Source organism: Talpa occidentalis, unplaced genomic scaffold, assembly GCF_014898055.3.
Source record: "Talpa occidentalis isolate TD23 unplaced genomic scaffold, MPIMG_talOcc4v2.1 talOcc4.4, whole genome shotgun sequence".
In the NCBI taxonomy this organism is placed as follows: domain Eukaryota; kingdom Metazoa; phylum Chordata; class Mammalia; order Eulipotyphla; family Talpidae; genus Talpa; species Talpa occidentalis.
In genome coordinates, this window is record NW_023604295.1 from 68,498,491 (window position 1) to 68,511,237 (window position 12,747).

Below are 12,747 nucleotides of genomic sequence, written 5' to 3' on the forward strand. Positions count from 1 at the left end.
GCTCCCCTTCTTCAGATCTTAACTTCAGAATGTTATTGGTTTGAATTATTTACATATCACTACAGTGAATAACATTTTTTTTCCCTTCCACATCCTGTCACCTTAATTGCCAAAGTCGTGTTTTTAATTGGCATTTGCAAAGATTTTGAAGCTCACTGGTTTTATCAAGTTGCCCCATTTATCTCTTTGTAAATACTTGTCATTTAAACTGGCTTCTTCTGATCATGTTTCCTGAGTTTATACTTTTCTTACTTCATGCTTGAATAAGAGTTTGGCTTGATCTAAAATTCTTGAATTATACTTTACTTTCCCAGCAATTTTGAAACAATGCTTCTTCATTTCTGACTTTCATGTTGTTACAATCTGATTCTGAAGCCAGTCTTATTTATTCCAACAGAGACAAATTGAATTTTCTCCCTGAGTGCCAAAGGATTGCTTTTTTCCCCACTTAAAATACACTTGTGTTAATTGACCTGTATCAATACTTTCCTAAACACAAGTTGGTGGCACAAGCATGTAGATTCATGTTTTCATTTATTTTATGCAATTTGTTAATTGTCTCCTTGAGAAACTTTTCCATTTGTGTCTGCTTTCCTTTAATCTATTGTTTTGATTTCTTTACAAGGGTCAGCAATAACGCATATATTGGATCATCTTTTTATATCATATATGGTGATTATTTCCTTTTAAAATTATATTTTTACTCATTTTCTTTTACATTTCACTTGGTTCAATTTTCTTAATTTTCTCCTCTGTCTCCCTAACTACCTTCAGGAAGCTGTTATTTTCTTTTCTCTAGTTCTAATATAACCTTTATTTCTGAGATGTTATTTTTCTCCTTTATATATAAATATATATATATTAATTTTGCCTCATAACTTTTCATGTTTTTCCATTGTCTCCCTTTTCCTTAATTCCTTGTACTAGTCCATAGCCTTGTATCTCACTATGCTCCTTTGTTTCAGAGATGAAATTTGACTTATATAAGTGGCAAAAAGTATACTCCAAATTTCAACTACTTTATGATCTAAATTTTTAGCATGTTTCTAATATGTTCATAATTTGTATGCTAAACTCATATTCACATTGTATTTTCAATGTATTATGTAAGACCCATTATATTTATCTGTTAATTTCTTTTTATGAATCTGAAGTATGGATTCTAGACAAATTCTCTGCAAAAGTTTGGTTTTCAGTGCAAACAAGAAAGTGGAGTAGTGAGTTAGAGTAAGGAATACATAAGAACCAGGTACCTTATGTTTAATCTGTTGTCAGTTTTCTCATAAGCATCTCCTCTGTGGCATGATGCAAGCCTGGGATAGCAAGAAGCCTCACAGTGAATCTGTTTGTTGTGGACCTTTTCAATTGCACAGAAACACACACACATACACACTCAAATTGGATGAAATGATTGTCCAAATTCCTCTTCCAGATTCTGAAAATTCCATGATAGAACTGACCAGCACACAGGATTAATAATTTCAAGTAATGCCATCAGACCTTGGCTAGAATTTGAAGACTCTTGGCCTTCTTCTCTTCTGTTTTTCTTCAGTTTCTCAGAGTTCTAGATTTTAAGACTCCTTTCACCAAATTTGACGGAAAATTTTATTTAACTATCCAATATATATTTTTCCTTCTTCTTCACTAATAGGAACACAGTTTGGTTTAGAATTACACAGTTAAATAGTATTCAGATTCCCAGGCTATATGACACTGAGGCATGACCACATCAGCCAGATCTTGAGATGAAATGGAAGATTTCTACTAGATGTGATAGGGATATGATACTACTTCACCCAAATAACTGACTAGAATGAACACACTCAGATCCTAGCTCCTTCCCCTTCCACTTTTCTCCCTGTGGAGGACACAGTTTTTTGTTTTGTTTTGTTTTAAGATTTTTTTGTTTATACAAGAACTGAGGTACAGTTCAGAGGCGCAGGAGGGTGAGAGGATTCACCAGAGAGAGCGGGGAGCAGAACAGGCAGACGGCCTGAAGAACCTGCTGAGGAAAGCAGCAGGCAAGACAGGAGAGGTCTGCCGCGCCATGTGGGAATCTCCCTGGCTGGCCAGGAATCGAACTTGCGCTGCAGAGGCTGCGGACAGCGTCACAGTGCAGCGCTTAACCCACTGCACCACCGGGGAGGCCTGACACAGTTATTTTTTTACCATAAGTACCAGAGAGAGAATGGGGAGAACAGAGAATGCACCAGGATGGAGTCTAGGTTCCTGATGTCTTTTAATGACTATGATATCTCTGGATTTGTTTTCTCCTACACTACAGTAGTTTAAGGTGAAAAATAAACTTTATTTTCTTAAGAAACTAAAGTTGATTTTCTGGTACATAGAAATAAGATCCCAAATGATATAGGAAATTCACAAAATATTTTTTAAATATTTTTAAAAAGGAAATGACTTTCTAGGTTTTACAGCCATGATTTCTGAAATGCAATCTCATTCATTCAACTAGTTGGGTGACAGACCCATTCCTAAAAAAACTAACAATGTCTAGGAGATTGGGGTGGGGAGAGGTTAGACTTTGGTTCTTGACTCTAAAGTCAAGGGTAGAACTAGCTTTATGTGGACCACAGAGACCTAGAAATGAAATAGACACACATAAACACAAACACACAGTGGGGTATCAGGCTATCATTAAGAGGAGAAAAGTAAATAATGCTAGAGGCAAAAATCACTTCCCTGAAAAAGGGGGTGGGGTGTGTGTGTGTGTGTGTGTGTGTGTGTGTGGTGTCAGAGAGACAGAAAGAGACAGAGGCAGAGAGAAAGACAGAGAAAGATTCATTGCAACTCAGGTTTTCCTCTTATTTGTCACCTTAAAGCTAGCTTTTGCCTTAATGAAATGTATGCATAATTTCTAGCTCCTATTCTCACCTAAGTTTTATTAATCAAGTTCACAAGGTTGCTACAACCAGTTTCTATACTATGATCTATTTGTTCAAAATAAATGGGTTTTACTACTAGTTTTTGTCTTATAGCATGGAAAATCTATTTCCCTGCTGAATCTAGACAAAGTTTGACATGCTCTTTTTTTTCACATTTGTTCATGTTTTAAGGTTGAATGTACTGGGGCTTCCCAATTCTGGTAAAAACACTGTTGGTATGTTTTATTATTCTTAACTTTTGTTGTTCTTCCTTTTATTACTGGTTAGGTTTGATAAGAAAACTTTACTCCACCATCTTAAATAAAAAGTACATCATATGCTATATTCACATATATCTTGTTCCTATTTATATTCTAGATTTTAGATTAATACTTAATATAAAAGGATAAATTTCTAACATACAGCTGTTACTATACCAAAAATCTTCAAACCATCAAAAACAATATTATCAAAAGTTAAAATTTAATAATCTTACTTTGGAATGCATGTGCATATATAAATTCAAATACATGGTATTTGTTCTGTGCTATTCAAATGTATGATTATATTCAAACTCCATTTAAAATTTTCTACCTAAAATAGAAAAGCACCTAAAATATTCTCTAAAATATTCAAAGGGTCAATGTTTAAAGGCCAACAACACATGGAAGTTTCCTCTATTACTTTAGAGTCAGATATTGTCACTTTGAATTCCTATGTTATTATGACAGTTCCCATACACTGTTCCTTATTTTATTTATTCAAATATGTGTGTTGTAAGTTGAAGCATCTCACTCTTTCCTCTAGATATTTATATCTTTCAGGGCAACACCTTTCTATTCCTCATCAATTTCTGCAAAATGGTTGCTAATGTAGCACATCTTCAGAAATTACTAGTTGAACTATATTTTTTAAATTAAATGTTAAAAAATCAGCTAAATTAAACAATTTCCACATTTACACAAGGAAGAAAAGGATCGATTTACTCACTCCAAGTTCTACTTTAACTTTTAACTTGCTATAAACCTGATGTTATGGAACCTAAATAAAATTAATAGGACAACTAGGAATTAATGTTGATAACACAAACTTAAATAAATAGGTTAATGTTGATGGGAAATTTTTTTAAAAATGAAATAAATCACTGTAGGGGAGCAAAAATATATCCAAAAATATATCATTTTGGCAAAAGGTGGATTTGTGGGAGGAGCTCTGAAAGGTGGGTTGAGGTTGCTTTTTTTGCTTGTTTTTTTTTTTAAAGATTTATTTATTTATGCATACAAGAGCTGGCTTACAGGCCAGAGATGTGGGGGCTGGAGGTGGGGGGGTGAGAGAACTCAACAGAGACAGAGTAGGGGAACAGAACAGGCAGACTGACCTAAATACACTGCTGAGAGAAGCAGCTGGCGAGACAGGAGAGCTCTGCTGCGCCAAGTGGGTTGCTCCCTGGCGGGACAGGGACTGAACTTGTGCTTCAGAGGCTGCAATTGCTTCATAGTGCAGTGCTCAACTGGCCAGTGTCGCTTGGTGGGCTGGATGCAAACCCTGCCACTTTTCCACCCAGGATGACACAACCCAAGCTGGAGGGGACACCACCTTTGCAGTGCCATGGTCTGAAATCTGCCATGTCCTGGGCAAGGGGGTTACTAGTAAGGGAGCAGAATGCAGTGGCCATTTCAGGATCCTTTAAAAGGGCTTGAAGCACTTGGCACATTCTTTGTGGTAGCTGCAGGAAAGCCCTCAGGGGCCTGAGGTGGAAAGGGTAGGGCCTCAGCTAGCAGCAGCTACACCCAGCCAGCTCCTATAGTTGCAGCTCTACTTTGCACTATCGGTCAGTAACTGGACCTCCTCCCATCTCCCTCCATCCTGAGAGTTATAATAAATCTTTATTTTTGGGCCTCCCTGGTGGTGCAAGGGATTAAGATGCAACCTATGTAGGTATCTGCAGCCACTGCAGCATGAGTTTGATCCCTGGCCAGCAGGGGACTGGCCCACTGCTGCCCTCAGCAGTGTATTTCAGTGAATCTGCCTGTTCTGTTCCCCACTCTGTCTCTGGTGAATTCTCCCACCCCCGCACCTCTGGCCTGTACCCCAGTTCTTGTATGCCTAAATAAATCTTTAAAAAAATAAATCTTATTTTTTCTCTTTTGCTGCACCAAATTCTCTTTTGCTTGCATCTGTAGCAGCAGGTGATCAGTGAAAGATTCAGTTTCTAGACCCTCTGCCCAGGAACATGACCACAAAAGGGCGATAGAGGAGATGTTTGGGAAAAAAAATTGATTACATTCATAGGTTCTAGAGACAGGAGGCACAGCTCACTACTAGGCTGGCCACATGGGAAAGATACAAAGATAGTTAGGAGGAAGAAGACAGGAACAAGAGGAAAACACTGGACCAGAACATCCACTGGTATCACCAAAGGAAAGGTAGGGCAGGGTAAACAGTTTAGAATTGGCTAGTTTGAATAATTTCAGCTCTGTACTGTAGGTACATTCTTGAGTTGTTTCTTCATTGGTCCTGGGATGATTAGGGTAAAGGAGTTGATTTTTGGGATGCATGAGACAGAAGGTTCTGCATGAGTTAGTTCTATAGCACAGACATGCTCCCTGGTGGGCCCCCTGCCATCTCTAAGAATTTTAGGGTAGCCATGGGCCACAAAGTCTCTCCCAAGTTGTTTTTGTTTTGTTTTGTTTTGTTTTGTTTTTTTTAAGATGTCTAAACAACATAGAACACAGAAAAATTTAAATGTACACAATACACCCTCTTAGCATGAGCTGGTCAGTATAAACACCCTCTCTCTGTTTCTCTTTCCGTAGCAGAAGTCAAGAAATAACAGCAGATTTTTGCATTCTCCTAGAAAAATCCACACCTCCCTTACCTCTTAGCCCTCAGTGTCTACAATGTATCTACTAGGATCAGAACAATTTTGTTCTTACCCAGTTTATGTCTGCCTCTTCCTTTCTCTTTATGATGCACACCTGTTGGTTGTTTTCTTTTAGTCCTCACAGAGCCATGCAGACATGTAGGAAACCCCCATCTTTGTCACTGCTGCTTCCAGATCACATGCCCAACGTTTTCCTTAATTGACCCTGTTTTCCATTTTCCCTCATCAGATTACAGCACTTCTGCTGTTTCTCTTTTTACTGTCCCTGAACACAATCACTCCTTCAGTATCCTTGCTCCTGGTTTACCATCACACGTTCCAATAGGCATGCCATAATCCCAGGTGATTTCACTATCCACAGATGATACTCTGGTCTAGCATTCCAGTCAACCCCTCTCCTCGTTTTACCCTGTGGATCTCTGGTACATTTGATCATGATCCACGGCTGCCTACTTCCACAATCCAGAACCCCAAACACCCAGCTTCCTACCTAACTCTACTTTGACCCAGTCAGGATCCACAGACCACGGATATTTTAATGTTCCTCTCTCGCACTCCCTTTCTTTTTGCCCAATCTTTAGCCTACAATCCTCATGACAGTCACTTAAAACATGTAACTTCTCATTTCCTAACCCCTTTAAGGTTTCACTGTACTCCCTTGTCAGGAGGTTTCACTGTACTCACTTTCTCAGGAGGAGATCTGCGGGGCTGCTGTAAAGAGCTGGGGTGCTGGGCAGGAGGAGGAGAGAAAGAAGCCCCTGCACTAGGAAGCCCTCGGGCCACCTCCTCCACCCAGCAGGCACCGCTGAAGGCCCCAGGACTCGCTGGGGCTCAGGGTGGTGCTGGGTCTGCAAGGCTGGGTGGGCCTCGGCATCCCGCAGGTCCCCTCCTCGCACCAGTCGCAGAGCAAGAAGGAAAAGCAGCGCCCTGGACCACAGCAAGGGATCTGGACTCTCCTGGTAGGATCACCTTGCCTGCCGGTCCCCAAAGAACCGGGTTCTCTGTGCTCGCCTGTACGGGATCACCGTCCCTGGACTCCTTGCTCACTGAGAACATCGCGGTTTGCAATCTGGCCCCTAACTTTGCTCGGGAACCTCTGAATCAGACCCGACAGAATGCCCCAATTCCTGCGCTCCCAGGGCCCCTGGGCGACCCACTTCTTCTGGGTCTCCTTGGTTTCTCAAGATTTCCACTTTAACCTGAACGAACCCCAGACACTTGCCCTTATTATGGCACTCTGTGATTACTTACATTTGTCTCTTTCAGTAAAATACTAAAAGTAGAAACTGGAACTTGTCCCCTTTGTAATCCCAGTGTCCGGTACTGCCTTTAGCAGAAGACCCGTGTTCACTGAGCACTAAACAAGTTCACAATGGGTGGAGTTCTTCCTTTCCTGCTTCCCCCTCCCCCCTGCTGCCATAATAGGTTCTTTTTTTTTTCTTTTTTAAAATATTTTATTTTATATAATTCTTACATCATTTTTCATTTTTGCATAATGTATGCATTTTTATTTTGCATACAATTGCACCCCCCCTTATTTTGACCCTAATCCTTCCTCTCCCCGCCCCCCAGTGTGTCTGGTTTGTAGTTGCTAGTTGATTTTGATTATTACTTTGTATAAAGGATCATGCTCAGCGAAATAAGTCAGAAAGAAAAAGAAAAAGAAAAATACCGGATGTTCTCACTCATAGCAGGAATTTAGAAAACCTAAATAAGGGACCAGGAAAATGACATAATAGGTTCTTCTCCAAGAGTGAGCTTGCTCATATTTTACCTTCCCCGGGACCATCACCAGTCAGTTGTCCTTTTTATTATGTCATAGTATTTTCCTTACATTATTGATGAATTATTCAATAAGTGTGTGATTATCTTGAAAAAGTAGTAACTGCTACCTCTACTTCTCGAAACCAGAGATCTTTATTATCTTCAGAACTGTAGAACAGAGGGGGTGCTCAGTATAATTTGTTGCTTGAATAAAATAAAGGAATCTGGGGACATCTTCAATTATACAAAAACGGTTTAACATAAATGAATAGTTGGAGTACTCAAAACAAGTGAAATAAGTTAAAAATCACAGGTATAAAATATTTATAATATTCAACCTCAAGCATCTGACAGTTTATAATTTATTTAGAGCTAATTTTTCTTTATAACTGAATCTTTCAGATCTCCTACGCACATAACACAAGAGTTGTGGGGATTAAAATAAATATATATTTGCATTATTGGTGTAGCTAAGCATCACTAAGAAGAAATGACCTTCATTAGGTTGTACATTCTATAAATATAGAAAGTTTTCAGTGCTGATAGACTTCTTTATTGCTCTGAGAAAATCTATGCTATGCATTCATTTCCCAAAATTCTAATTTCTAAGCTTCTTAGCCGTTGGCGTCCAGTAGTCATCAGAAGACAGGGGAGGGGAGAGAACATGCCATTCCCACAGTTTTGGGGGCACCTTCAAGTTTTCCTTTACTCAAGTACCCACCAGCAAGTCTCCTGATCCTGGTAGGAGATCCTGGCTTCTGCATGAGAGTGTAACAGTGTGATATCCAGAGAAAGGGGAGGTTCCAGGTTCCCTGCCCCACCCAAAGATAGGTGGAGCTGAGCAGCAAGGAGAAACTAAAAAAAACTGGGAGAAAGATTTGGGAAAGGAGACAAAAAAGAAGGAGGATTAGCAGAATCTTGGAGGAGGCATGTGGAGCAGAGAGACTTGTGAAAAAGAAGCAGAACTTCCTTCCCGGCCTTGGACTTGTAGCAGGAACTTGGGGGACATGGAAGGAGATCTTTGAAGGGCATAGAAACATGGGTGAGAGACCTATGGGGAACAGACAATGGCAGCCTTTGTCTTGACTTGTATTTTGGTTTAGCTCTTTTCCTTCCAGATTTGCCTGGCCCCTTCTGCCCCTTTCTTTTGGATCCCCACCAGAGGATGCCTTAGATTTGTGGCAAGATTTTGGGCCTCAGCTGCCCTGCTTTTGGTCAACCCTGTTTAACTGGAAATGTACCCACGACGGGATCCGTAACTTTGGGTGTTTCTTGAGGAAACTATTTTAACTATATTCTCTTTCTTCTCTCCATTACACAATGATTCTCTATTGCACCCTACTTGTATTGAAGTTATTTTCTTTTGAAGTTCTTATGCACTAAGAATATGTTTCGTCTTTATGAGGCAGATGGCAGAAACTGTTTAGAACATTCAGGTTTGGGGGGCCCAGCAGGGGCCCCCATTCTGCCAGCTAACAATAGCAGTTTCCTAATGTTGCTCATCTCCAGGTTATCTCACCACCTTGTTTACATTCTCACAGGTATAACTAGCACTCTTAAAATATTGAGTGATTTCTGGTTTTCCAATAAAAACCTGTCTATTGTTTTCTACTATGTATTGTAGAGTTGATGAAGAAAAAACATTTAATGCAGATTATCAAAGAAACCTTGCTGTGTGATAGATACAAGTATGGATAACAGCCATGTATGTCTCCTCTGACGTAACTTTCTTGTTTTCAAAAGCAACAAGCCTAACTTAGCCCCCAACAATTGCTGTTTTTTTGCCTCAATTATATTCCCCTTATGTTCACCTGTTCAACACCTACCAACTCATCTAAATATCATGTCAAGCGCCTCCTCCTAAGACCATGACACCCCATCAGGTGAGGCTCTCTTCTTCATCCTTTCTATCATTAGATGTATAAATCCTTCCTATCAGTAGATGTGTAAATATTTGTTTCCCTCCTGAAAACATATATATTCTATAAAGGCAGGGGCAATGTCTATTTTATCAGAATTATAACTCCAGATCAAAGCACTGGCCTGATCTTCTAGTGGTTGAAAATTCTTTTTGAATTAATGGGAAAAAAATGAAGAAACATGAGGTATTCATGTAAGATTTTTAAGAAAACTGAATAATAGGGTAGAAATAGAGGGGATGACATAAATCTAAGTTGAATGGAAAGACAGGATTAAATTAGAAAGATTTGTGTTTATACTTTTATCTGAAAATAATGGGATTTACTGAGGTGTTTTATTCAGGGGGAATAACTAAAATCTGATTTGCATATCAACAAGATCAATGATAATGGTTTGAATTACTCATTGATGGGAGTTTCATTAGAACAAAGGGCTTATGTTTTGGAGTCAAAATAAAGTTTCCCCTGGTTCTCAACAGTAATCATAAAAGAGAAGTAAATTGCTTTTTTTTCTGGTTTTTTGTTGTTTATTTTTTAATCTAATATTCTGATTGTGCAATCATTTTGCTTTTTTTTTTTTTTGCCTTTGTAATAGCCAATTAATGTCCTCAGAAAATAATCTGAAATGATAAACCATGTCCCTTCCCAGAGTTAAATAAAATAGCACTGGACCATTTATTTTATATGTGTAGTTTGGGTTATTTATTGTTAACGGAATGTACTATCTTTCATTTTTGTGGTTTTATTGTTCACACAGAGGTTAGAAAATAGAGAAAATAAAAATATTAATTTTCTAAGTAACTTTTGCCTTAGGATCTTGAACCAGCAACATAATTTGTGTTTTTCTTCTGAATGGAGAAAAGGAAAGACTTTCAGCATCTTTACCCAAAGGGCAAGGACTCATAATTCCATATCCTACAGCACACCCATTAAATCAAGGCATGTGACAATACTCATAGTTTATTTTAAAGAAACTTTTACAAACAAATTGTTACTACACTATGGAAATTTCAAATAGGGACAGTTACATAATTTTACAGACAGCACAAAATGAAAATGGGACACCCTTTTTTCAAAAATCCAAGGAAATAAACTCTTTCTTTTCTTTCTCCATTTAATGCTGTACTCCCTCAGGCGAGGGAACACTCAGTCTGTGTGCCTGCCCTGTGACTGCTCTTGGGGCTAGGACATCTTTATACAGTCCTTCCCATGCCTGTCCCTAGGTCCCTGTCAGGGGCCAGAGACTACTACGGTGGGCTCTGGATATTGAGGGGTGAGTGGGCATCTGAGAATCTGTTCTGGGAGACAAAGAGGTGGTGACAGACAGAATCACATGAACTGAAATTCTCAACCCGCTGAATTTTTTTTTAAGATGTATTTATTTATGCATACAAGAACTGGGGTACAGGCCAGAGGTTTGGGGGTGGGGTTGAGAGGATTCACCAGAGACGGAGTGGGGAACAGAACAGGCAGACTGACTGAAACACACTGTTGAGGGGAGCAGCGGGCAAGGCAGGAAAGGTCTGCTGCATCATGTGGGTAGCTCCCTGGCCAGCTCTGCTGCAGAGGCTACAGATAGCTTCACAGTGCTGTGCTTAACCACTTGTGCCACCAGGGAGGGCCCAACCCTCTGCATGTGACACATTACTCATACTGAATTTCACTTACAAAATGCAGATTCTGAGATAAAATTATAAGGAACATCAAGATGACTGCTGCAAAGTGTGAATTTCTATCACTAGGCCTCATTCTGAGTTTGAGAGTTTTCTTGTAATTTGGGACTTTGACAACCTCTGATAATATAATTTCCAGTGGTATTTCAGTGGCTTGTCCTTCAGAGCTCCAAATCAATTTGTACAATAAATTAGGAAAATATACTTATCTTTTCCAACCACTCTCCATCTTTATGCTCTCTCGAAGAATCCAAAGTCTCCCTTAGTACAAAGTTGTTCAGCTCTTACCTCCATGAATTATCATGTCCCCAAATTGTCCCTTTCTCCTCTACAAAGCACCATGAAAAAACATAAATCTCTAGTTTGGGTCCTACTTACTGCCAGCAACCTCGTTAAATACAATTTACATCACATTACACTTTAATCATTCATTTGTGAGGACACTAAGAGAAGCTCAGAATCTTATAAATTTTAACAATGGTGACTCTAAGATCCTACAATATAGATTATGTCTCTGATAGATCACACTGCTAATACTGTTTAACAAATAATGTTGAGGGAAACAGAATTTGACTATGCATTCTGAGTGGCACAGAATTACACAATAGAGACAGTAGAGTTCGGTAATTAGATTTATGTTCTAAACCTGGTTCTTCCACTAAACATGCCCTATCATGCCCCAGTTTCCTCTTTTGTAAAATGTGGTATTAATTTAGGTTTTTTCAAAAAGTGTCTTCTAGTGGAAAATTATATTCTTTCTATGCATCTGGGCAAGCAGAAAATATTTGGATTCAGAAAAAATATTTGGATTCAGAGAATCATTTGGTGGGTGAAAGAAAAGCAACACCCTACTGTGAGTACTTTCGTATTCCAAATGTGAGCATGGGATGGAATGTGGTCCGTCAACCACCAATTCTCTAATACCAGCTATGTGACCAATAGTTTAACTCAGTACTGACAGCAGCTGCCTGGAGTTAGCACAGACGCTACAGGTTAAGGACTGCTTCAAGCCTGCTTCTGGCTTTAGAAGCCAACTGCAAGTGAGGAGTTCCCAGCCTACCTAGATTTCTGTTAGAGCTGGCTACAAATGGGAGGTTCTTATAACCCCTCCTCAATTTTAAACACTCACTAGAACAGCACAAAACTAGGAAAGCTTTACTTACTAGATCACAGGTTTAATCAATCAGGAACAGCCAGATGGAAGAGATGCACAGGAAAAGGTATCCCGAAAGGCCTCAAACTTTCTTTCCTCCTCCAGGTTCACCACATGGCCAGTACCTCCAGGTGCTCATCAGTCTGGAAACTCTCTGAACCCTATACTTCAAGGGTTTTTAATGCAACTTGATCATGTAGGCACGAGTGACTAAATCATTGGTGATAGATGATTAACTCAGCCCCCAGTTCTACCCTCCCGGAGGTGGAAGAGGTGAGCTAAAAGTTGCAGCCTTCTAGACACCTAATTGGTTCTTCTGGCAACAAAGTTCTTTCAGAGCTACGTGGGAGTCCTCAACCACAGTCATATCATAGCATACACAGAGACACATCACTTACAGAGAGTTCAAGGGTTTCAGAGCTTTACACCAGGGCATTTGGAGGTCAGAGACCAGATTTCTCATAAGATATGGGGG